A 22,954-nucleotide genomic window follows, 5' to 3' on the forward strand; every position below is an offset into this window, starting at 1 on the left:
ATGAAACTACACCTATTCAAATTAGACAAACTGGCTCACGGTTTTACGTGACTGAATTTTGCAGAACAGTAGTCAGAAGCTGTGAAACTCCCTAACTGCAACAGAAAGTATTTTAACCTGATGAAACCAAAGTTGTAAGTTTAAACAATAAACTAAAATGCATCCGTGGTACCGCTACACCCACTAGGAAAATATCTCTATCCAAAAGACTAATCAAGGAGTTGACTAATGACAGCAGACATGACTTTACCATTAAATAATGGCACAATGTGACAGATGCACTAATCTTTGATGTAATAAAACACTGAACCGCCATCCCATTCTTCCAGAAAATGCAAGTTCTGAAAAAACTAAAATTATTTGTTTCATTCTCCCCTTTAACAGATCTTGGGGTAATATAAAGAGCTGCATGGAGCACTGCAATTCAGCAACGGTAATGAATACCAGGGACTTAACTGCATGTTTTGTAAACGTGGGATAGTTTAAATCTCTTATTTAAATATTTAATTTCTTCTCAATGGGCTGCTTTTTCTGTGCTCTCGTCGCTTTGCACAAGACAGCAGGAAAAATCAAGCCAGAAAGAGGTAACGTGACTAGCACCACAGTATCTAAATAAAACTGCACCAGTGTAAGCAAGACAGTCCAACACGTAAAGGATTATTTTCCATCCTACTATATGCACATCAGTATTCATTTACCAAAACCATAACTGTACAGCATAAACAGACTTTTTTGCCTCTGGTTATTACAGTTCCAGTTAGACTCACAGATGCATACACCTAGTACTTACTACTCTTCTAGTACTTACTACTTCATGCTACCAACAGTTCTACTTACAGTATCTTATCACGAAATTCAAATTTTTCCTATATACTGCCATCTCATTGGGCATTTTTCCTACTGTATCATTAAAAAGCCACCTTGTTGCAAAACAAATGTTCACAAAAGAGAAGTTTGTTTGAAATCAAAGTTACCACTCTAGCATTAAGTTTAAAGAGGGTCATTTTCCACAGCCAGTATACCAGGTCGGTGTAAAAACTCTCCAGTTTCAGTAGAAGACACCAACAGTCTGAGTTCTTCAAGAACAAAAATGTTACATGACATACTATTTGTGCTAATTCCGTAACAATGTTTCTTAGTTAGAGACACTATGTTTTAAAGGATGTGATTACCCTTTTAATGGGGGAACAATATGCCCATTCAACAACATCAAGCAACCATTTCAGGCACTTATAAGAATTTATTATAAACAAACATAGCATCAGACTGAATTAAGTTTTGAGATGATTTCCTATATGAAGGCAAAAGGGAATGTTCTGCATTTTAGTATGTTCTGCTAAAAGGGAATCTCTGCAATGGACAGGTTCACGGCAATCGGAACAACATGCATGCTGGAGGTCACAAAATACTAATATTTAGGTATAATGCAAGAAGAATATTTAATGAAATTAAAATAGAAGAAGAAAGGTTTTGATTAAGCTTCTCCAAATATTTTTTCCTCCTCCCATGACAATTAGATGTACACATTTTTGTAACACCTTCCCTTTGTTTAAAAAACATACTATTTTTTTTTTTGCACACACACAAGTACACATGCACTTACACACACACACTCTTCTATAGGCTAACTAGACCTCAAAGGAAACCTATCCATCCTATCTGAAGATCCTGGATCTTCAGATTATCTAAATCTAGCAGGATAATGGGCAACAATCTTACTTTTCAAAAGAGCTTTCAAAAGAAGTTAAAGAAAATTGATGTGCATTTCACGTGAGATCTTTTCCACAGATGTTTAAGGCATCCCACACAACCGTTAGGCGGAATTTCTTTTCTTAATTTTCTTTTTTAACCTCGTTATCGCCCTTCACAACTGTTGTGCTGTGCATGCTTGGCTACAGCAACCAGCAGTATACAACCGCTCTAGGGATGTGCTTTCACACATAAGGAAAAGTATACTTGCTCAGAGATAAACTTATTCTAAAAGAAAAGTCCTGGTCTAAAAGAAAGTATGGAGTGAAGGGTATAAAGAGCCAGAAGGAGAAGAGGGGAGCTATTTCTTTCAGAAGCATCTGAAGAACCAAGGAAGCTGGACCCACTGCTTTGACACGGTGGTAATGGCAGACAACATGACAGACAGGGGACTGCAAGGTCCTGTGGTATTTTCTCATAGTCCCTATGCTAAACAGGAAACTGCAAAACAGTGCTGGAAAAAAAAAAAATCCATCTGTATGTGGTTAGGTCCAGACTGGACCATCTAGAAGACAACAAAGTTGCCCTTCTACTGTCTTGTGTTAATAAAGGCACTTAACAAGGGTTAAGCCAAAGAGTGCTAAAATACAAGAACTGTCAATGCTGATGATTTGGGAAATGAACAGCTCAGAGGCAGAAGCCCAAAAAGAAAAGGCACAATCCTGACCATTTTGTGGGACTGACCAGAAACGGAGTCTTACATTGCATGGAATAACGCCTCCCCGTTACACAATCCAAGTCATCCGTACCCCTCACACACACCCAATACAGTCCTGCTGGCTATTATGCTCTAGGTGCTAACTCTTTCTTCCTCAACCCAGACACTCAGCTGAAGTTAGGAAACCCTTAATGGTCTTGGGACAACTGCCTTGCAACTTCCCTCAACAGTAACGTTCCTCTAAGCTCAAAGAAACACCACCGCTTGCTTCCAAAATTCAGTCTTAAATTATCACCCATGTTGCTTAGGCTTGGTTTGGAAATAAAGTAAGTCACTATAGTGACTAATGAAAGGCATTATGTGCTTGGAACAGAGTTCTCAATTTAGTTGTGCAATTAAGTTTGACAACTGCGGAAAAATCATTGATCCTTATGGACTACGCAAATGTGAACCTTCACATTTTTTCTGGTTTTAATAAAAGAAACACCTATTTCTTAAAGATGACAAAAAAAAAATCAAACTCTCCTCCTTTCTGTCCTATTCAGCCTGAGAATTAAGGCATTGATAAAAAAATCCTGAAAGCTTGAGACAGATTCCCATTTTGTCACCTTTCTCCTGGGGAAGGGAAGAGCAGGGGGAGGAACACTTTATACTTTTGCATTTTGGGTTATTATATAGCTCAACAAGTCCTTTAACATGCTTCTATTTTAGGAGTTTAAAAAAAATCTGATGTTTTCATTCAATCCGAATTTTAATGACCTTAGCATGTTTGCAGCTTTTTCAACCTGCACATCTATATTTTAAGATGACATAAATTTATGCCGGCATAATTAAAAATGACCTCTAGTAGAATATAAAGCAGGCAGTAGAAGAGACCAGTCAGTTGAAAAATACAATGGGAAAACAAGTAAATGTTTCTTTTTTGCTTCTATTTTTTTAACCATGCACCAGGGCACACAATCACTGTTATATAAAACTGCTTCTTAAAAAAAAAAATTTAAAAGCCTTTTCTAGTAAGTTGTCAGTTTTATGATAATTTTTCTTCCATAAATATCTCATAATGAGCTTAGCTTTAAGAACTGCTCTACAATTTTACAACAATAAATCTGATACATGCATTCCATCAATATTTTCTGTAATTTCCACTAACATACAGCTACCTATATTTTTTGCAGTCTTTGCATTGTTTATTTGCCTCTCTGGTGCTGAAGTAATCTACCCATTTTAGCCAAACAAACAAACTATAAGACTGACATGAACCCTGAAATCTGACAGAGTTGTTCCAAGCAAGGATCTGGTAGCAACAACCAAACCAAGTTCAACTAACCTTATTATAAACTCGGTACCTACATGTTACAAAGCTGAAACCAAAACTTAAAAACAAAACCACAAACAAAAAACCCAACTACTAAGTTTAGCAATAAGAGTTACAGCATTATTAGTTCCATTGCCTAGAAGATATCCAAAATAAAAGATAACTGGTACTGGACAGGCTCCCATCCAAAACCCTTTCCTTGTTGACCAAGTGACCTTGTCCCATCCAAGAGCAAAATATCTTCAAACAACGGCCCACACTAATGGAGCAATACCTTCTACTACTTAACTAGTAATGCCTGTATGCCGTAATTTCATTTTCCATTTCAAATTACTTTTCTTTCTCCCTCAGTGCTCCCTGCTACATCTTTTCTTGCAAGTTGAAAATTGATAAAGCAGCAGTACGCTTCTCCGTTCCATTAAGGCCCAAAGGAAGTCGAGAACTCCAAACGTATTGCTTGCGCAAACAAGAAGCTGGAATACACGACAGTGTGCCACACCATTGCACGGCACCGTAGAACACCACATGTAAAACTCATGTTTTTCGTATTCAGTTTAGAGGCAAGATTTGTCCCCTCAGTATTCTTGCCCAACAACAGCATCTGACAGCTAGGAAAAGGCCTGCATCAGCAGCAAACGACAATCCTGTTAGAAGGCAGCACACTGAGGCAGAACACTGAGGCAGAGCTCCAAAAGCTTTAATCAACCAGGTGAGAGAGAAAAGGATCTTGCATGCAAGCAGATGAATTCTAGCCTTTTACTGCTTTATCCAACCCCATGCATGGCCTTGGGCACACCACTTAAATCCCTCCTGCTCAGCTATCCCATCTGCAAAGTGAAAATAATATTTAGAAATTGAAAGTGTAAATTCTAAATCCTGCAGTAAATTCTAAATCCCACAGAACTAGAAAGAGAGTCATCAGCAACTAACCCTACAGCAAATTTACCAAATGCTGTGATGTGTTCTTCATCACACAGGGGGTTTTGTTTGCTTTGGATTATGTATTTGTATAAGCATAAGCTTTATTTCTACTACAGGTTTGGAACTTGAAACAAATTAGTTCATGTTGACCCTGCAGCCATTTGAACTGAAAGCCAAATTAAATCACCTCTTCCTGCTCTGATTTTGAAAATCCACAGTATCATTTAAGACTAAACAAGACATAATGCTTATTTAGCCTATCTTTAAGATAATTTCATTGAAGTTCTACACAAAATCTTAATTTCACATTATCACATTCCAGTCAGTATTTAAACCAAGACTGAAAGTCCAAGTGACAGAGAAATTAACAATAAGCATTAGTGAGTTTGTTCAATACTTAAAGTACATACATAACAAGCTCTGCTGATACGTGGTCTGCAGTATTCTTAATCCACTCTAACCGTGATAGAAGGAGGTACTATTAGGAACAACTAGGCTAGCGCAGCATGGTGATGCTTCGTTGCCTAAATCTTCAAAAGCACACTGGACGTATTATTATTACTCCACATCCCCCTTCCAAATGTGTGTGTCTGCTGTTGCTGTTATCCATTTAATACCCAGTGGGACCTGCAGTTCCCAACCTGCAAAAGCACGTCAACAACAAAAGCAAAACACTGGGAGAACTGGTTGATACACCAGATGCTTGTGCTGCCGTTCAGAGGGACCTGGACAGGCTGGAGCAATGGACACTCAGGAATTCCATGAAGTTCAATAAAGGGAACTGCACAGTCCTGCACCTGGGGAGGAACAACCCCACGCACAGGTTTGGGACTGACCATCTGGAAAGCAGCTTTCCCAAAAGAGATCCAAGGATCCTGCTGGACAACAACTTTTAAACACGAGCCAGCAACGCACCCTTGCTGCAAAGGCCAACGGCATCTCCTGGGCTGCTTTAGGCAGAGCGCTGCCAGCACATCGAGGGAGGTGACCCTTCCCCTCTACTCAGAGCTGATGAGACATATTTGGAGCACTGCGTCCAGTGCTGGGCTCCCCAGTAAAAGACAGACACGAACGTATTTTTTTTTTGCAGTAAAGGGACTATTTTGAACAGTGTGGCAGCTAGGGGTCTTTCAGAAGGATGGAGTTATCAGAACAGCAAGCTGAGGATGGACAATTGTTTTTTCCTCAGAAAGCGTCAATAAGAAGTTAATACACTAAAAAAAGGGAAGCGAGCTCACAGTCTTATATATATTAAGACAAGAAAACCATGAGGCCAAGAACAACAACGCAAGACCGTACACAAAATTAAAGCATTTAGTAGATTGACTAAAGTTTCTTTTTTTTCCCCCTTCTTTAAAGATATTTCCAGATGTGTTACATATATACATGGGAACAAGAATTATCTCCTGGCAATCCCTAGCTGTCCATTTAACATTGCCTTCAATTTCAGTTGTCTCTTCAGTTGCACTCTACGGTTTCACCAACATGTGGAACTGACTCTACAGGCAAAACAGCTGTTGCTGCTTCCTCTCACCAAATGCTTTTAGCCTAGAAAGGTCCTGCCCAGTCAGTCAGAAAAATAATCTGAAGTCTCACTTTCTAGTGTGCAATAGTATCCTGTGCTCTTCAGAATAACGAATGCAAGACCTCACACTGAAAGGTTACGCAAATCACTTCTTGCAGCTCTGGGAATAAAATTCTTACATGACAAAAACCTCCAAGTCAAACTACCACATTTCTATACTTAGTTTTCTGTCTCTAAAAATGTGTGATCTGCCAAAAACAATCAGTTTTTCTGTATCTTCTGCTACTATTTCCAGAAAGTAGCAGCTAATTCCTGTACTGTGCATGTCTGTGCCGAGGCACTGACACTAAGATTACACAGGAAAGCTGATACAATCTTTAACCACGGTTAAAATAGTGTAGTTGATTCAAATGTCATACATCTCTCAGACAATTTTGTTTGATCATGTCCAGTGTTTACTTCAATAGTTTTTAACTATATTATCATCTACTGCTTTCTTATAATGCCTAGGATGGCTAATACTAAAGATATTAATCAAATGCTTTGTGGCAAACGATTGCCTGTAGATATGGCTTGCTCAAAAACAGAAATTTTATCCTTTTCAATTTGTAGGGGGTTTTTAAACAAAAATAAATTTGACATGACTGAGCATATGAAAACAAGCTTGCTTTCCCTTTGTTATTCTTACAGACTCTTCAGATGTAACTGCTCCTCACTCTACGGACACCCAGTGAGACACTTGACCTGATTTTCTGCAGCACTGAGCATTCACAACTGTGACTGAGATCACTGGGGGCTATGGGCACTACGTCACTTATAAGGCAAATAATTATGGTCTGATTGCACAAGACTAAAACGTAAGGCACTAAGTTCTAATGCTAGTCCAGTATATGGACGATTAAGGTCTAAATTAACAACTTGCTCCTTGTCATCTATCCATTAGGGTAACATTAGCTATGTACCAGTCTCCGACCTAGCTGCTTTGAACATAAAATACACTTAATAAAAAGGGCTCTAGAAAGTTAAGTTCTACTATCCTTAAATTGTGAGCATGAATAGATGGATCCTTGAAGTCTTCTGCTTCTCTGCACTTGTATACTCAAGACTCAGAATTCTTGAGAAGATAAACTCACTCAGCTTTTTAAGATGATGCAAGAGCATTAAAAGTGACAAAAAAGCCCATGGGACAAATTTAAAGTTGAGAGAGACTTTGCCTATCGTAGAAACCGTGGAGTCATCCTCCCAAACAAAAGACTAGCCATCAGTGAAAACTTGCAAAAGATTCAGTGATAGTATGGATAGCGTAAGTGTTCACCACACCTTAGGATAAAGTTTTAAAAGATAGCTGAGTTAAAGACATGAAATGCTTCCCCCCAAAAAGGGCTATCATTTTCAGCTGATTTCTTAGTAAGCTGATTCCGCTCACTAAAATGGCATAAAACTTATCAGGGGTTTGCATAGTTAATGTTAGTGGGCCAAGCCAGGGCTCCAGGAGGCTCAGAAACACCTGGGCACAGGAAAGTGGCAGGAGAGTACAGCTGGACACAGACAAGACTGAAGGAGGATGACTTCTTTTTCAATATGTAAACACTGCTGCAAAGGCAACGGAAAAGGAGAATGAACTCTTTCTCAGAGTGAGAAAAGGACAAGTAACATCCTTCCTGCAGCAAGGAAAATTCAGGTAAGACACTGAGGAAAAACTTGACAATGACTAGTGAAGCACCCTAATTATTCGTTTGCTCAAGAAAATGTGAATTATCCACCACTGAAGATTTTTTTTTCTTTTCCCAAATAGATAGGTCACACTTGTCAGGTACAAGAAACAGCAAAGTTTGTGGAAAAGGCTTACTCCTAGGAGATTGAAACAGCTGGGAAAAACCAGACAAGGTTTTGGGAACAGAGCCTGTTTTAGGTCTGAAAACATGGCATAACTGCAACTGTGCCAGCCGGAGGGGAAAGGGTGAGAACTAGATGAACTCTTGATATCCCGTCTTACTCCCCCATTTCTTCTGATGTTTCTGTGACTTTACCCTCAATCAAATCCATGTGTGACAATAATTAAAATTAAATCCAGTGATTAAATTCACACTCAAGCACTTCAGGGAGTGACTGCTTATTCCTGCAAACTAATCCATCTACAGGAAGGCAGGAATCCCTGGTGTAGTCAAACACATTTAGACGGTCACACAGGCTTTGGATTTTCATCTCTGTACAGCACAAAGCACAATGGGCCAAGAACACAAGACAGTCTATAAGCACAGCAGAAGCAGCATTAATAGATTTTTATGCTACCTCAGAAGAGTGTTTACTCATCTGTAATTTTTCTCGGCAGTGGACATCTGGTGTTCTATTATTCATTGCATCTGGAAAACTGCCAACAATAAACCCGATTTTCACAAAAAGAAGCAAAGCCTGACACGCAGAATGCTGGAATAAAGGAAAAAATTCTCAGAATGACTCTGGTTTTTGTTCTTTGGGCATTTGTTCCTTTGTTTTGTCTTTTCTTTCTTCCTCATATGGGACTCTGATGAAAAAAGCCAAGAGGAACTGCAGAACATTTTGTCCAGGTTATCAAAGAAAAGATCCATTTTGAAGTTGCACGTGAATTAAAATCTCTGGGAAGTGACTAATTCTGGTACTCATATGATCTTTATGGGGATGTGCACAACCACTCAAGGAAAATAGGTCACTAAAATAATAACTCCTCTAAATTCATACAGCTGCTAACAGAAAGAATATTTAATGGTTAATATAGAGAGACTCTTGCATGTATCAAGTAGAAGTAAATGTAGGACCATTCTAAAGTGTAATATTCTACCAATTTCCTGGCAGGCACCTTTATTACCCTACCCTCAAAAGAAGACAGGGGCATAATGGTTCTTCAAAAGAAGAAGGTAGCGTTGAAGAAGTATGTCAAAGCATTCCTGCCGCTGAAAACTACTCATTCAGAACATCACGTCTTGGACTCCAAGCTTTGAGAAGCAGCTCCATCAATTTCCTAGTTGCTAGACTTGTCAGGATCCTTGGCCTTACAAAGATGTCACGGTCCGAGCCCCTCAAACAGCAAGGATTTCTGGGCATTATCTAGGTGTGACTGAGGTATTCAAAGCCGCTGCTCAGTATTCATACTTACTCCAGAGATAACCCTTACAAAGTTTTAGGCCAAGAGATTCTTTCAATGCTATCAGTCCAGGAACGGAAAGATCCTGGAGTACCAGTTTTTCGCAGTCCAGGGACTTCAGCAATGCTCATAAACAAAAACCTATGGATTCCCATACTACTGCCTCTCTGTGAACAGGTTGGAGATTCAGCTTAACCTCAGCCTGATGTAGCTAATTGCCATCTGTTTTACTAAGGTTCCTTTTTCACTTAAATACCATCTTTTTGTGTGCATGAGGGTATGTGTATTTTTAAAAATTGTTAAATCCCTCATGTTTTGAGCTCCTTAGAAGACAGGTTGCACTTAATAAAGGGATTAGCAAATATCCAGTAGGCATTACTATAAGTAGCATAATGCTATCTTTCTGCAGTGAGGCAGTCTAAATACTCTTGCTTTTAGTAACCGTTTTTAACTTGTGCAATCATTAGGTGGACAGGTGTTCCACTGATGCTTTTTGTTTAAGCAGGAATAAGTTTCAACAAGAATCATAAAACGACTGTTTTCCTTCAACTGTTAACTATTTTTAGCCCCAGTAATTCTGGAAATTATTTAAAAAAAAAAATCACATTTGCCTTAGCATAAACAGGACTTCTCTAAAGAGCTGATAGTAGCACGGATCTTTTGACTCTTTATTCTTGACACGCTGCTGGAGTATTGACAGAATATAGTGGTGTGCCATGGAGTGGGAGTAATTTCCATATCCTTCCTCTACCCATTAGCCAGAGTACCTAAATTACAAATACCTGCTAAGGTCCTAAAAAGAGTTTGTGAAAACTGAACAAGAGCCAAAAAAAGTAGCAGAGGTAGACCAGAAAAGATGAGGTTAGCCAAAAAGTCATTAAATAGAAATATATTAATTACAGAATCAAACCTTACCTCCCAACCCCAAGAATTTCCTGAGAAAGCCCAACCCCACATCAAACCAGACACCCTTCACCTACATCTTGCACCACTACAATCCCTGTTCTGAAACAATCCATAACTGCAGCCTTTCAGGGAAAAACTACCCAAGCCTTAAATCCCACCATGTCCTAGATACCAAAGAAAGAGCTATAGTAACCTCAGAAAACAAGCTGGCAACTCTGACTTGATTCTTCTTCACCTTAAAACTTGTTTCAAGTTCTCTTCCCAATAAACTAAGCAACCCTATTCTCCTACTCTAGGAACTTTTTTATGTGCTCCCCAAGATTGACAAGCCTGACAGGTCTTTAATCCAAGTAAATAGATGGAACAAAAACCATCAGAACGCATTAAAGAATTTCTCTCTTTACTACTTAGTGAGCCAGTTATCTTCAAGACAAACTAAACTGCATCTATAAAGCACACAATTTAAATCATCCCTCCATCAAAGCCATCAATGCTACCACAAATGTATTAAGTCAGATCACCAATTTCTCATTTTGTGATACCATATTTTGCCTTAATAACTTCAAAGAACAGTAACTCCAGAGTCCATACACTGCTAAATACCTTCACTCCATCCTAACCTGACACTGCCTCAGTCTATAGGCACTGGAACAGACCCATAAATACACTGAAATCTTCATAGGCTTACTTAAGGAAAGAGATTCTAAAGATAAAAACAAGGCTATTCTTTTTCTAAAACGTACAGATGACATGTATTTTGCGGTCTGAAAACTCATACTCTTCCAAAGTCATCCAATGTGCAATACCAAGCAATCACTTTTCTATCAAACTGTCTCCAGAGCCTACACCGATACTGGTTTCCTGTACACCAGACAAACACACCTCCTGTCACAAAGCCAACAACGTGAAATTCAAACAGCCCATAACGTCTAGGCAGCGTATCAAGAACCGCAGCGTGTGCTGTGAGGGCGCTCGTCGTTGCTCTCCTTCACTGATCTAAAGAGAACTTTCTCCAAAGACACTGCTACGCAAAAAATGTATCTACATTTTGAACGAGCTTAATAAATATCGCTGAAATGTACTCCAGCAGCCACTGCCGCTGCTTGTATGTCCTCGATTATTACAAATGGCACAGCCTATGACTTATGTCAGTCATACAGTTAAAACCTCTACTGGAAAAGCATACCTTAAAATACTTTCCTCTCATCCTCCAATCTTAAAACAACCCAGACACCACAATAAACTTGTGAGGAGAAGCACATTATTCCAATGGACACATGTAACCATGTTGGAGTTAAAAATAAAAAGCCTTGCCAACGTGTTTCCGCAGTGACCATAAATGCCTCACACTGCAATCAAAATTCAAACCTAAATCCACGGATCCCAGACTAACATAATTCACTGAAGCCCCAAGATGTCTTCCCCGCAACTACACAGGGGAAAAGCAGCAGGACTAGCAGCAAATACTCAGAAATAATGATTTACCAGCAGAACGCTTCACAGAAAAAAAGCCAACATTCCACTTCTAAGTTCTCACTCCTGATCCTAAAGGCTTAGGGAAACACATGGCTGGAAATTAAAAATTCACAATCATTTTAAGTAATTGACTCAAAAGGGAAAGTGGCTTTATTACACATTAGTTTCCTCCATCCCTAGGTTATGATGCCTCCATATTCCATGGCCACGACAACTTATCTCTCTGCCCCACAGGAAATACTGATTTTAACATCCTCGCCCCACTGCAGCAGAGCTCACAGCAATTGACTGCCTTCCACCTGTACTGAGCTTGAGGATTGTGATTTTATTTCAGGCTGAAGAGGTTTGATCCAGAAGCTTGTCTGCTTTTTCACAGTCATGTCAATTGACCTAAAAAATACATTACCTGTACCTACAAGCCTCTCCTGATGTGGATTCTGACACGAGAGGAAAAAAGGAATCTAAGGACTCAAGAAATTAAAATAAACTAAATGGGGTTGGCTACCCACCAGTGTTCCCTAATGACCTCCCCGACACACCAGTCACAAGAAATCAATGAAATGGTACGAAGAAATAGGAGGTAAGTTATTATCAAGCGCTACATAAAATTGAAAATAGTTCTGCAGTAGTCCAAAATGCAAATATTACTAGGGAAAAGACGAAGTAGCACCTGGGAACAAGACTTATTTTAGCTCAGTAAATAATCCTGAAGAAAAGCTTTTATCATTCAGTGCTGAAATGAATTTTGTTTAGTCAACAATCCTAGGAAGAATCAGTAGGGGTTGAAACTGTCTATTCTTTGCTGTTTAAAAACATCTTGCACACCACAATAAATCCATTAAAAGGGAAACTTTCTTGGGAAAAAATGCTTGAAAAAAATAATTTCATTGCTTGTTCATTGCTCCAGATATGGAGTGATGACGGTACAGATGGAAGAAGATAATCACACTGTGTGAAACCAGTTTAGAACCCAGTTCCAAACTGGACAAAGTGAAAAACCAGACAAGCGTTATCTGAAATACAAGGAATAGAGGCAAGAACAAAGAAGCCAACACGCAAGCTGGACAAGAAGCTAACTCAGCTCCACTTCCCAAGGACTTCACATCCAGCCAGGCTGTTTGCCCTCCATCTCTTGACCATTTTTGAACATGTTGCCAAATGCAAAAAGATTTGATGGAAGGACAGGTACCTCAAAAGAGTATTTTTTAAAATAAGCACAGCTCAGAGCCAGTTGCCCACAGGTCCTGCTCTGCCCAGCCCAGGAAAGGTGCTGAGGTACATACTACAATAGAGGTGCTACATACAGCATGGGGAACCTTCAAGGAGACAGGTAAACCAGTGGATTTACTAAGTCAGGACCATAACGGGACTACCAAACCAGGCTTCACTAACTCCACTGACTATACAACAACTTATTTCTTACCTTCCTCCTCTTTGCCTTTTAAGGTTGTTTTTCCTCTTGACTCAATACAAACACATTTATTTGAAGACATGATGACAACTCAAACTGTAAAGCAACCACCAATTGGATACCCAGACTGTAATTTGCCAACATTGATGCTTTTTTTTTTTTTATATACTGTATTTTACATTGCTTACAGAAATACGGAAACACCTTTTTTATTTCTGAACAGTTACTTAGACAAGCAGATGACAAAAACTGGAAATAGTGTGACTGTGTCTGAGCAAGCACCATTGATTTTCGTGCTACTGTTCTGTGAGCTGTAAAGCCTAGTCAAAAAGTGCTTTCTCCCAGTAACGCTGACAGCAGTCCTTCCTCCTAGACAAGGAAGAATTTTTGATCCGGGAGATATTTACCAAAACAGTTCATTGGACTAATACAGCTGTTGGGCTTAATGAAATAGCTTAAATAATGCTTTAGTCAAAATGGACCACTTAAAAGAGACAGAAGGAGGAAGAGATCTTGCCTCACTTGGGAAGGTTGCCATCGGATAAAAACTGCTCCATGACACTGGTAATGAAGCCACCAAGAGTTCCAGCATGAACTGCCAGAGTGCTTTATTTTCCTAAAGATACCCAAAAAGAGGAAACCTTGTGGTACTGAAAAGCTAGAACATGTTTTTTTCCAGCAACCCAAACAGTAATGCTTTCCCCTCCCATGGAAAAAAAAAAAAACAAAAAGCAACCAAACCTCCTCCTGATCCCTAAAGATAGTTAACCTCGACTGTGAACTGAGAAAGGAAATCGAGGATTAACTACCAATAGACTAGAAACACAGAGTAGCTGCAGTGAGATGCCTCACAGAAAACAGGCTAACAAGTGAAATCAGGAATCTACCTACAGAGCCGTGCTGCACAAGCCAACATCCCCGAGAGACCCAATGACAGGAACAACTTGGAATCCTGAGGCTATCCTGATACAACCAAAACTTGTTCAAAAATGTGTTGGGGATTTAAGGGTATCTGGCTGGTTTCAGAGTCTGTGGAAGGTCACAGCTCCGTTCAGGGGAAGAGAAGAGTGGCAAAATTCAGGTCAGTGTTCACAGCCATGTATCGCACTATCTTCAACAACTGGAACAGAAAAACACTTGCTATTCACAGAATTCTCTGCGTAGTTACAATGACGGTCTGTAACAGACCTGCTAGTATCAACCTGCTACTTAGATATACACAGCCTTACAAATCTCTTCCTGGTGAACAGGAGACTAAGAAAAAAAGGAAAAACTGATGGATGAGAGAAGAAAAAAACCTCTTGCGTAGAAGAGAATCATCTTACCTCTACCAATGAAATACAAGACACTGAAAATAGAAAAAGCACAGTTCTGTAAGCACTGCTGGTAAAACTGAGTGAAACTTAACAGAAGCTCTGGAAGAGAGGAACTGCCATCACCAGAAGCTGAGGCTCTCCAGTGAGAGGGGAAATTCCAGCAGCTGATCCACACAAGAGGTTATTTTCCCCTGTACGACTTCTTGGCTTTTGCAGAGCAGGGATCAGACCATACAGTTTTAAATGTTGCAGAATTTGCAGACACTTTCTTCTGCACTTCGGAAAGACAGGAAGAAGATTTTCAGTATCTTTTACACAGTTACATTAAAACGAAGATACATACGGTAACTGGTATTTGAAACTGTCAGGCTGGAAGAGCAAGAGTGGGAATATTTTGAAGCATTTCCTTAAACAGATTCTCAACTCCCATGAGATAAGAACAAGTTCTAACTGAAAACTGTAACCCCAGGAGTTAAATAAGGGAACATTTCCTCTAGGAACAATCCTTACAGAAAATACAAGGAAGATACAAGCTTTCATTTTTCTTGTACCTGGTTCTACCTCCATCTCCCTACAAATTATTCAAATAAATTTAAACAGTAATCTATAAGCATTGCCTTCACCCTTGAGGCAAAGTTAGAGCAAGCTTTTCCAGACTACACAGTATATATGAGTACATTTAATAAAGCATTCAACAATCATTTAAGTACTAAAAAAATGTCAAGGAAGTTTTTTTTCCAGGACTAAAATCAACACTTAGCATTTTCACAAATCAAGTTCTCAAAACGCAGAGACCATGACTAGATATAACTGACTAGATATAAGGAAGAATTTTTACAAATTTTTACAACCCTGGCGCAGGTTGCCCAGAGAGGTGGTAGATGCCCTGCCCCTGGAAACATTCAAGCTCAGGCTGGACAGGGCTCTGAGCAACCTGATCAAGTTGAAGATGTCCCTGCTCATTGCAGGGGGGGTTGGACTGGATGACCTTTAAAGGTCCCTCCTGACCCAAACTATTCTATGATTCTATGACTACATATCAGGAGAGGAAAAAACCCGAAAACACAAGCCCAACATGGAATAGAGATTTTCTTTTTCAGCAGAGTCTTGGGATGAGGTTTCATACAATGGTTGAGCCAATCTGATGGGCTGCTGTTGTCAAAACCACAATCCCTGTTCTTTCCTCCTACTCCTGGCCACATGTTCCTGCTCCTTCCTTTACGGAAGCTTTGATACTGGTCTGGCCCTCAAACCAGGGAATGGAGAGACAGGAGACACTGGAAAAGAAGGTGGTAGCAAGCAGCTCAAGTCCTACTGCCCTCCCCCCACTCCTTACCGTGATCTCTCACTGCTCCCATCCAGACAGCAGAACAATTCTGCCATATTGATTCAATTGCAAATGCAGCACAGCTTGTTCATTTCTTTTGGAGAACAAGAGAGTCAACACAAAACAAAGTTCACATTATTACACTTTTTTTTAAAAAAAAAAACCCAACACTATAATTTGAGAAAAATCTAGTGGATTACAGTATCATAGAACACTTGCTACACTCGACGTTATTTTCGTCTATCGTAATCTAGAATGTGTTATCATAAATCATTAATTTTCTAATATCTTAAGGCAGTGTTAATTCAAGACTGACAATAATGGCCTGGCTATAGGTTGATCACTCTAAAAGAGATATATAAATGCTCTCTAATTAGAGCAGTATAATGCTACTAAAAAAACAGAGAAGACTATTAGAGAACTATTTCAGAGAAGAATACAAATGCAAAAAATTAGGGAAAGAGTCCTCGGCACAGTACTTTTAGTTATGTTTCGGCGCAAACTAAAACCAGAAGTCAGTGGGAAACAGCATCTTCAGCCCCTCTGAAAATGGCAGTCGCTGCCATCCCTGCAGCTACCATGGTTCCTCCCGCCTGTGGCTGTACCGGCATCTGGCTTTCTGCCCATTTATGCAATTGAGGAAATCATCTAGCAATTTTTGAAATTGTTTTCAAGTTGTTTGTATCTGGATCAGCTCCCTGAACTGGCTCACTCCTTGTTCACACGAGCCCAGGACTAGTGCTAGGGAAGAGATGGAAGCGGCTAGGGGAGAACGGGACCACGAGATTTATATTGGCCTAAATTGCTATGGAAATGCATTCTACCTTGCTGAAAGATCTTACACACATGAGGAAAAAGAAGTGATTTCTTGAAGTTTTCACTTCCAGCACACAATACAGATGTACTTTGTCTTTAAAAATAGATCTCCATACTCAATAAATACAACACATGGCTTCGCATCAACTGAACATGTATTCCTTTCCTAACCAAACTCTGAAGTTGTCAAAGGAAAAGCAGAATGAGATGAAGGCAATGTGGTTTTTTTATCATCTGTGCATAAATAGAAAGAAAACATCTAATTATAGCAGCTGATAGCCAGTTCCTTGCCAATACAGGCAATATCTTAAGTAAGCATTTTCTCCACAAAATTCTCTAACCCTGTTTCTGAGGGGAGAGGACAGGGAGGGGGGGAAGGGCTACCTTCTTTCTGACTCTCACATTTCTCATTTTTCTATCAGTATTAGTCTGCATTAACAGCCAAATCATACACACGCACACACAACACTGGCAGTGACCTACTAGAAAGTTGCTATAGCAACGACTGCTTTCAGAAATACATGTTGTGCATTTTAAGTGCCATCATAGTGTAACTCATCTGTCAATTAATAACCAAGGCTCAGGGTAACACATCACATACACCGAAAAAATTAAAAAATAAACATTGTGGCTTTATGTCTACAAAAGGAAATATCTGGAAACCCACTGAAGGCTTAGTCTCACTACCAATAAAAAAAAAGAGCACATATTTAGCACCAAGATGTAACTCCCGCATTTCTAGTAAAGTGCACAAAATTCATTACGTGTGATAAAACTTCACCGCAATCTTGAAGGGGGAAATCACTCATATGCATAATTAAATGTCTAATTTAAGCAAGTCCAAGCTACTTGTAAAATCATCTATAGGAGCATATAGAAAACATAATTTAATTTAGGTTTCTTTTATTTGTTTTTGATAAAATCCCTGTAATAAGAAACAACAAAACTGTATTTTAAAATATGTTGAGTAAACCAAAAATTGAGTATACAGTTTCAACCTCACTAGACTTTATGAAATCACCTGGTCAAGTTTTTTTTTCTAATTAGCAATCAGACTAAATGAATCACACTGTCTCCTTCTCCAGACCTAGCTATCTAACAATTTTTGATTGGTGTACTTGGTGCTAACTATTATACACAAAGCATAACCATAGTAAAGGAGTACATGTCTAAAATGCCAACTAGTTACTCTCAGAAAGAAAACTTCAGGAAAATTCAACTATCAGAATTCAAAAATCTGACAGTACTGTAGTACTACCAATAGTAGCTTATTTAGTATCGTTTCCTCTCAAAATCCTGCTTTATACTAGCAGGTTATTTTCATTAAAGTGCACGTACCAAACACCCATTTTTTGCCTCTCTCTGCTATGACACACGTCCTGTTCATGGACTGACCTGTCTGACCTTTGAAAGGTAAGTGCATTTTAAAGCGAAGAATATTCTCTCTCTATAAAACATAAAGGGTAATCAGAGAGTTCTGCAAAAACTCTGGATCATCAAGTGCCGCCTCTGTCAATGACAGAGAAAGAAAGAAACTCTAGTGGTTTCTCAGCTCCAATGTGACCTTGAACAGTGTTTCAATTTCCTTTCTCACCTCCTCTAAATCCAGTTCAAATAAATGTCTCACATGACAAGGATAAAAAACACTTCCCCATTTTATTTTCTGCTTCGGGATAAACATCAAGCTCTCACAACACCCAGTCTTTCAAAACATACTGGAAGACACTACGGATATCGGAATACGGATTAAGATATACTGCCTAAACTTCTGCATAACTTCAGTAAGCAGCTCAGTCTCGATGAGCTCTACCAAGTACATCGGGCTGGTTACGTGTATGCAACAATTTCTATAAGGACTTTCCACTTGCCCCAAATTTAGCAGGGAGGATCTTCTAAAAACTGAATTACAACCAATCCTTTCAGCTTGGATAAAAAGGACTGACTTTGAAAGATCGATCCTTTTTTATATACATTCAAAAACCCTTGAGATAAGATTGCTGTCAGAGACAGAGATGCATCTCCAGGTTCATCAAGGTAGCGAGGCCCAGAGGCAGGAGCGGTACGAGGGCATTTCTTTCTGACTGCTATCTGGCAGTCAGTTCATAGGAGCAAAGCAGGCAAGAGCACAAATAACCAATGTTTCATTTCTAGTTATAGACAATCTAACACTCTGAAGAACAGCAAGAAAAGCATTGCCTTAAAAAGTCACTTTTCACATCGAGATGGGAGAAAATTTTTCCCTGCTGCCTGTGGACAGCTGGCAGCAGTCATGAGGCACAGGACTAATCAAACAATATTGCTTAAATACGACAATCAAGTTTCCCTTCACCTTTTCAGTGAGATACCAGTAAACACAACTGTCAAAGTTTTGTAACAAGAATTTTAAACTGTATTTAACTTCTTTTAAATCCAGAATTTAGCTGCTCACAGTTTGATGAATCAAACCTTTAAATAATTGAGAAAAAGGCAAGATGTCTTAACCTTGAAAGTTATTAAAAAGGTGATGCCTATTCCTGGTTAAATTTTTAACATCAGTATAAACACATCTACAATAACAAAAACACCACACTGGGCAGAAGACACACCTGTAGAGACCAGTACTTTGACAGAGGCCGAAAGCCCAGAGCAGGGCACGAGACGACTGCCTGCGTGTAGCCGCACTCCTCCAGAATGCTCTCAAAATCCAGATCTTCCCAAGTGCTTGTATTTATATACATTAGGTTTTTTATTATCATCATCCTTGAATTTGATACTTTTCATTCCATAATATTTACCTTGCATGTTTTCTTCTTGTTCAAAAAGGTAGTCATATCACACCCCAACAAACCCTTCTCAGAATAAACAAACCAAGTTCTCTTTCATTACCATCTACATTCAACACTATAGCTGCTGCCATTTGCTTTCCAAATCTACCTCTCCCCTCTGAATCTTTTCCTTTATTCAGCATCAAATCCCCACTTGTCTTCTTGACATCCACCCTGTGATCTCCAGGCATCAGGTGAAGTTCATGGAGAAGAGTGACCCCTTAGCAGTCTGAACGCCACAACCATCTGCAGCTTTCCACCCGCACAGCCAGACCAGATCCAGTTTTTCTCCTTCACGTTTTCAGGAAGGCTAATTTCTCCCTGCACTCCCAAGGCAAGAACCCCAGTCATGCAGGTCTTGACTGGTGCAGTTTCCTCTCCTTTGCTTTCAGTGACCATGACTCAAGGACCTCAGATTCAGCCGGAAGAGTAACACCTCCCTGCCAGGAATCAACTTCCTTCCCTGTCCCTTTTCTTCCACTGACCCAAATGAAGGTCTCATCCTGTCCTGCCCCGTCCCCTCCCTCATTCTTGAGTCTGAGCCCCCATTTACATTCCTGTCACCAAATTCAGGTCTACCAGCAAAATGACCTTTGAATGCCTGCTTCTCTACTTCAGTCTCAAATACTTCATATATTTTCCCAGGCCCCTCCAAGTAGGAAATATTTCCAGTTGAAAAATGATATATTCACAATTTTAGAAAATATTCCTCCAAAAAGTTAACCATTCATATGATGCAGACTATGCTGGCAAGAGCACAAAGTTTGGAAAAAGAAGGAAGAAGGATGGAGGAGAAACTGGATACATCTTTCAGCAGCAGCCTACAGTCAGTTTTAAGTATACTGTTTAACTGTATTCTTACTTACCTTCCATAGAACCCTCCAGGATTAATTTTTTGACCCCAAACATTTAAGTCCAAGCACTTCTCGGGTTCTTTTTACCCAAAACGATTCTCTACATTTTATCCTGTATTCCACTTCTGTGTTACTATTTGGAGGAGATACAGTGCTAGCATTCACATAAACAAGGTATGTTTTACAAAATCCCACTGTTTCCTTTCTACATAAATTTGCCATTATAATTAAACATTTGAACTGTGATGCTTAGCACTGAAAATTCATGTGGTCTTTGGGCTCCCATTTTTCTTCAGATGGAAGTCAAAAGGCCACATTAATACCAGCTTTGTTATCAGGATCCCACAAACATCATCTTTTCTTACTAAATTAATACATTAGCACTAACATGAAAAATTGGTTATTTAAATGTATCCTACATAGCTTTTTTCCCAATAACCTATTCATCCTGTAGATAATTCTTACACTTTCATTCTTAAAAGGTACTAGTAATAAGGCTGTGGGACTCACCAGGCTTTCCTCTTATTTGAGGGTTGGGTTTTCTAACATTAAACTGTATAAAGTTGTATTTATTAGCAATCTAGCAATAATCGCCCATTTGTCATTGGCACTGCATAGAACTCCGTTTGCACTGAAGAGGACAGGTGTCAAATTTGACCTGAAACCTCAAATGAGCTGAATTTTTCCTCAATAAATGGATCACTGCTCTCCCAACAAGTTGCCAAATTTCAAAAAGTAATTATTAAAGTGCTTCTTAAAATAAAAGTAAAATATTAATCCGTAAAATTTTATACAATACGCATAAAGTAAAATAAAACCTTATTCCCTGTTACACTGATCAATGTGCATTCCCATCCTTCAACCACTTGCTGCCCAAGTATGACATTGAGCGCATCAACCCCTTTTCCCTAGGGAACTATAGTAACAACTAGTAAAAAAAAAAAAAGAGTAAACAGTGAAACCATCTCCTCACCCAGACAACAAGAAAATCTCATCTAACAGTACTTTGTTCTTGTACACGGATTTCTCTCAATGCCATAAGTGGATTAGGTGGCTTTGGAACAGTCAAGCACAATCCCACTTCAGAAAAAATGAATTTGCAGGAACACATCATGAGCCATCGAGTGAGATCCTAGATCTGATCAACTACTTCACCGGGATTTCTGAGAAGGTATTGATGTATTTTTCTGTTCCTTCTGCCGTCTTTCCTGAGAACGTAATTGCTCTGCATTAAACCGTATTCACGATTTTCTTCTAGAATGAGAACGTTATTTCTGTTTTCAGGAATCACCGGCTTCAAAAGCCTTTGCTGCCACACTGATAAAAAGAGCTCTCTTTTTAGTGTTTGTCCAACTGAGACTGCTGTACACTTATGCTTTCCTCATGTTTGTCTCTTCCAGCAGTTTCATGAGCTGTGGAAACAATGAAGCCTGGTTCTGAACAGATTACTGTACTATAACTCAGTGTGGATTCTCTAACATGTAACAACAATTGAAATCCTGCTGCTGCTTTTATTTAGAAGAGTATGTGCAGGTAGGAAAGGGATGGGAAAGGGAGAGGATATTAACAGAGCAACTTTAGCCAGTTATCTGCCTTCACAAAACCAGCAGATATTTGTCTTTGGGACACCTCCACCCCCTGCAAATTTGATTGAAATTGGTCACTGTGTTCAAAAGAGACAGGCTGCAATGCAATAACGTTTCTAATGCATTTAAATAACATGTCATGTCGTACCATAAAAAAATCTGAACCCTGCCCTATTTAAAAACAAGACCAAAAATTAACAATACAAAAGCATTCCAAACTGCTGTTCCTTGTCCCCTCCTGCAGCAGGATTCCCAGCCCCTCCTCTGCCCCTCTCCGCACACCCTCCTGTCCTGGCAGGGGCAGGCGCAACTGAAACACTTGCAAAGACATGTTGCCTTAGAAAACCAAACTGAAAATCATGAATCTTCAAAAAGTGACATCAAACTGCCCGCATGGATATAAATTACGTAGACCAAGAAAAGCCAAGAAATCCCGCAGAAAACAGTTGCTAAAATTCTTGGGTTTCCATTCAAGCAGCATATATTTGCCAAAAATCTTTAGGCTTCTTTGCTACCTTAAAAGCATTTGGAATACACACAGATAATTAAATGCTTATTGAAGAACTATTTTAAAGGACTGATTTCTCTGTTTCCAAACTAATACATGGTCCTTACTTCAAAGGCTTCTTTCAAAAATCTCCCAGAATTCAAGGCCATTAAAAAAAAAAAAAACAACTTCAAATATCCCAGAGCTTTAGTAGCCCCGGATTTAACGCTCATCATTTTGCCCTTCCGAGTTGTTAGCCTTTTTATTTATTTATTTTTAGTGGGGGGAGGAACGGGCTCAAAAATTAGGGAAAGGAGGTGGTACAAGCCATTGTTTCCAGCTGACAAGAATTTTTTGCTTGTAAGCACACCATCTCAGAACCTCAAGAAAAGTTACATTACATTACTAGCTTATCAGTTACAAAACAGAGTATGTATCTCCTCAAAAGGTTTAAATCTAAGAAACATTTCACTATCTCAGTTGATAAAAATTCAAAGTACATTTGATGAAACTAAAACACCTACTGCAAACATAGCTAATACCCATGAAAATGCTTGGAGAGATTTTTTTTTTTTCCCCTAAGTGCAATTTCCTAGGTAATGTCTAGCCCCACATAACTACGCTCCCTAGTTTGTGCGGGAGCGTAATTAGGAACAGGAGATAATTAGGAAGTTACAGTAAA

The sequence above is a fragment of the Gavia stellata genome, chromosome 11, assembly GCF_030936135.1.
Source record: "Gavia stellata isolate bGavSte3 chromosome 11, bGavSte3.hap2, whole genome shotgun sequence".
NCBI classification, from domain to species: domain Eukaryota; kingdom Metazoa; phylum Chordata; class Aves; order Gaviiformes; family Gaviidae; genus Gavia; species Gavia stellata.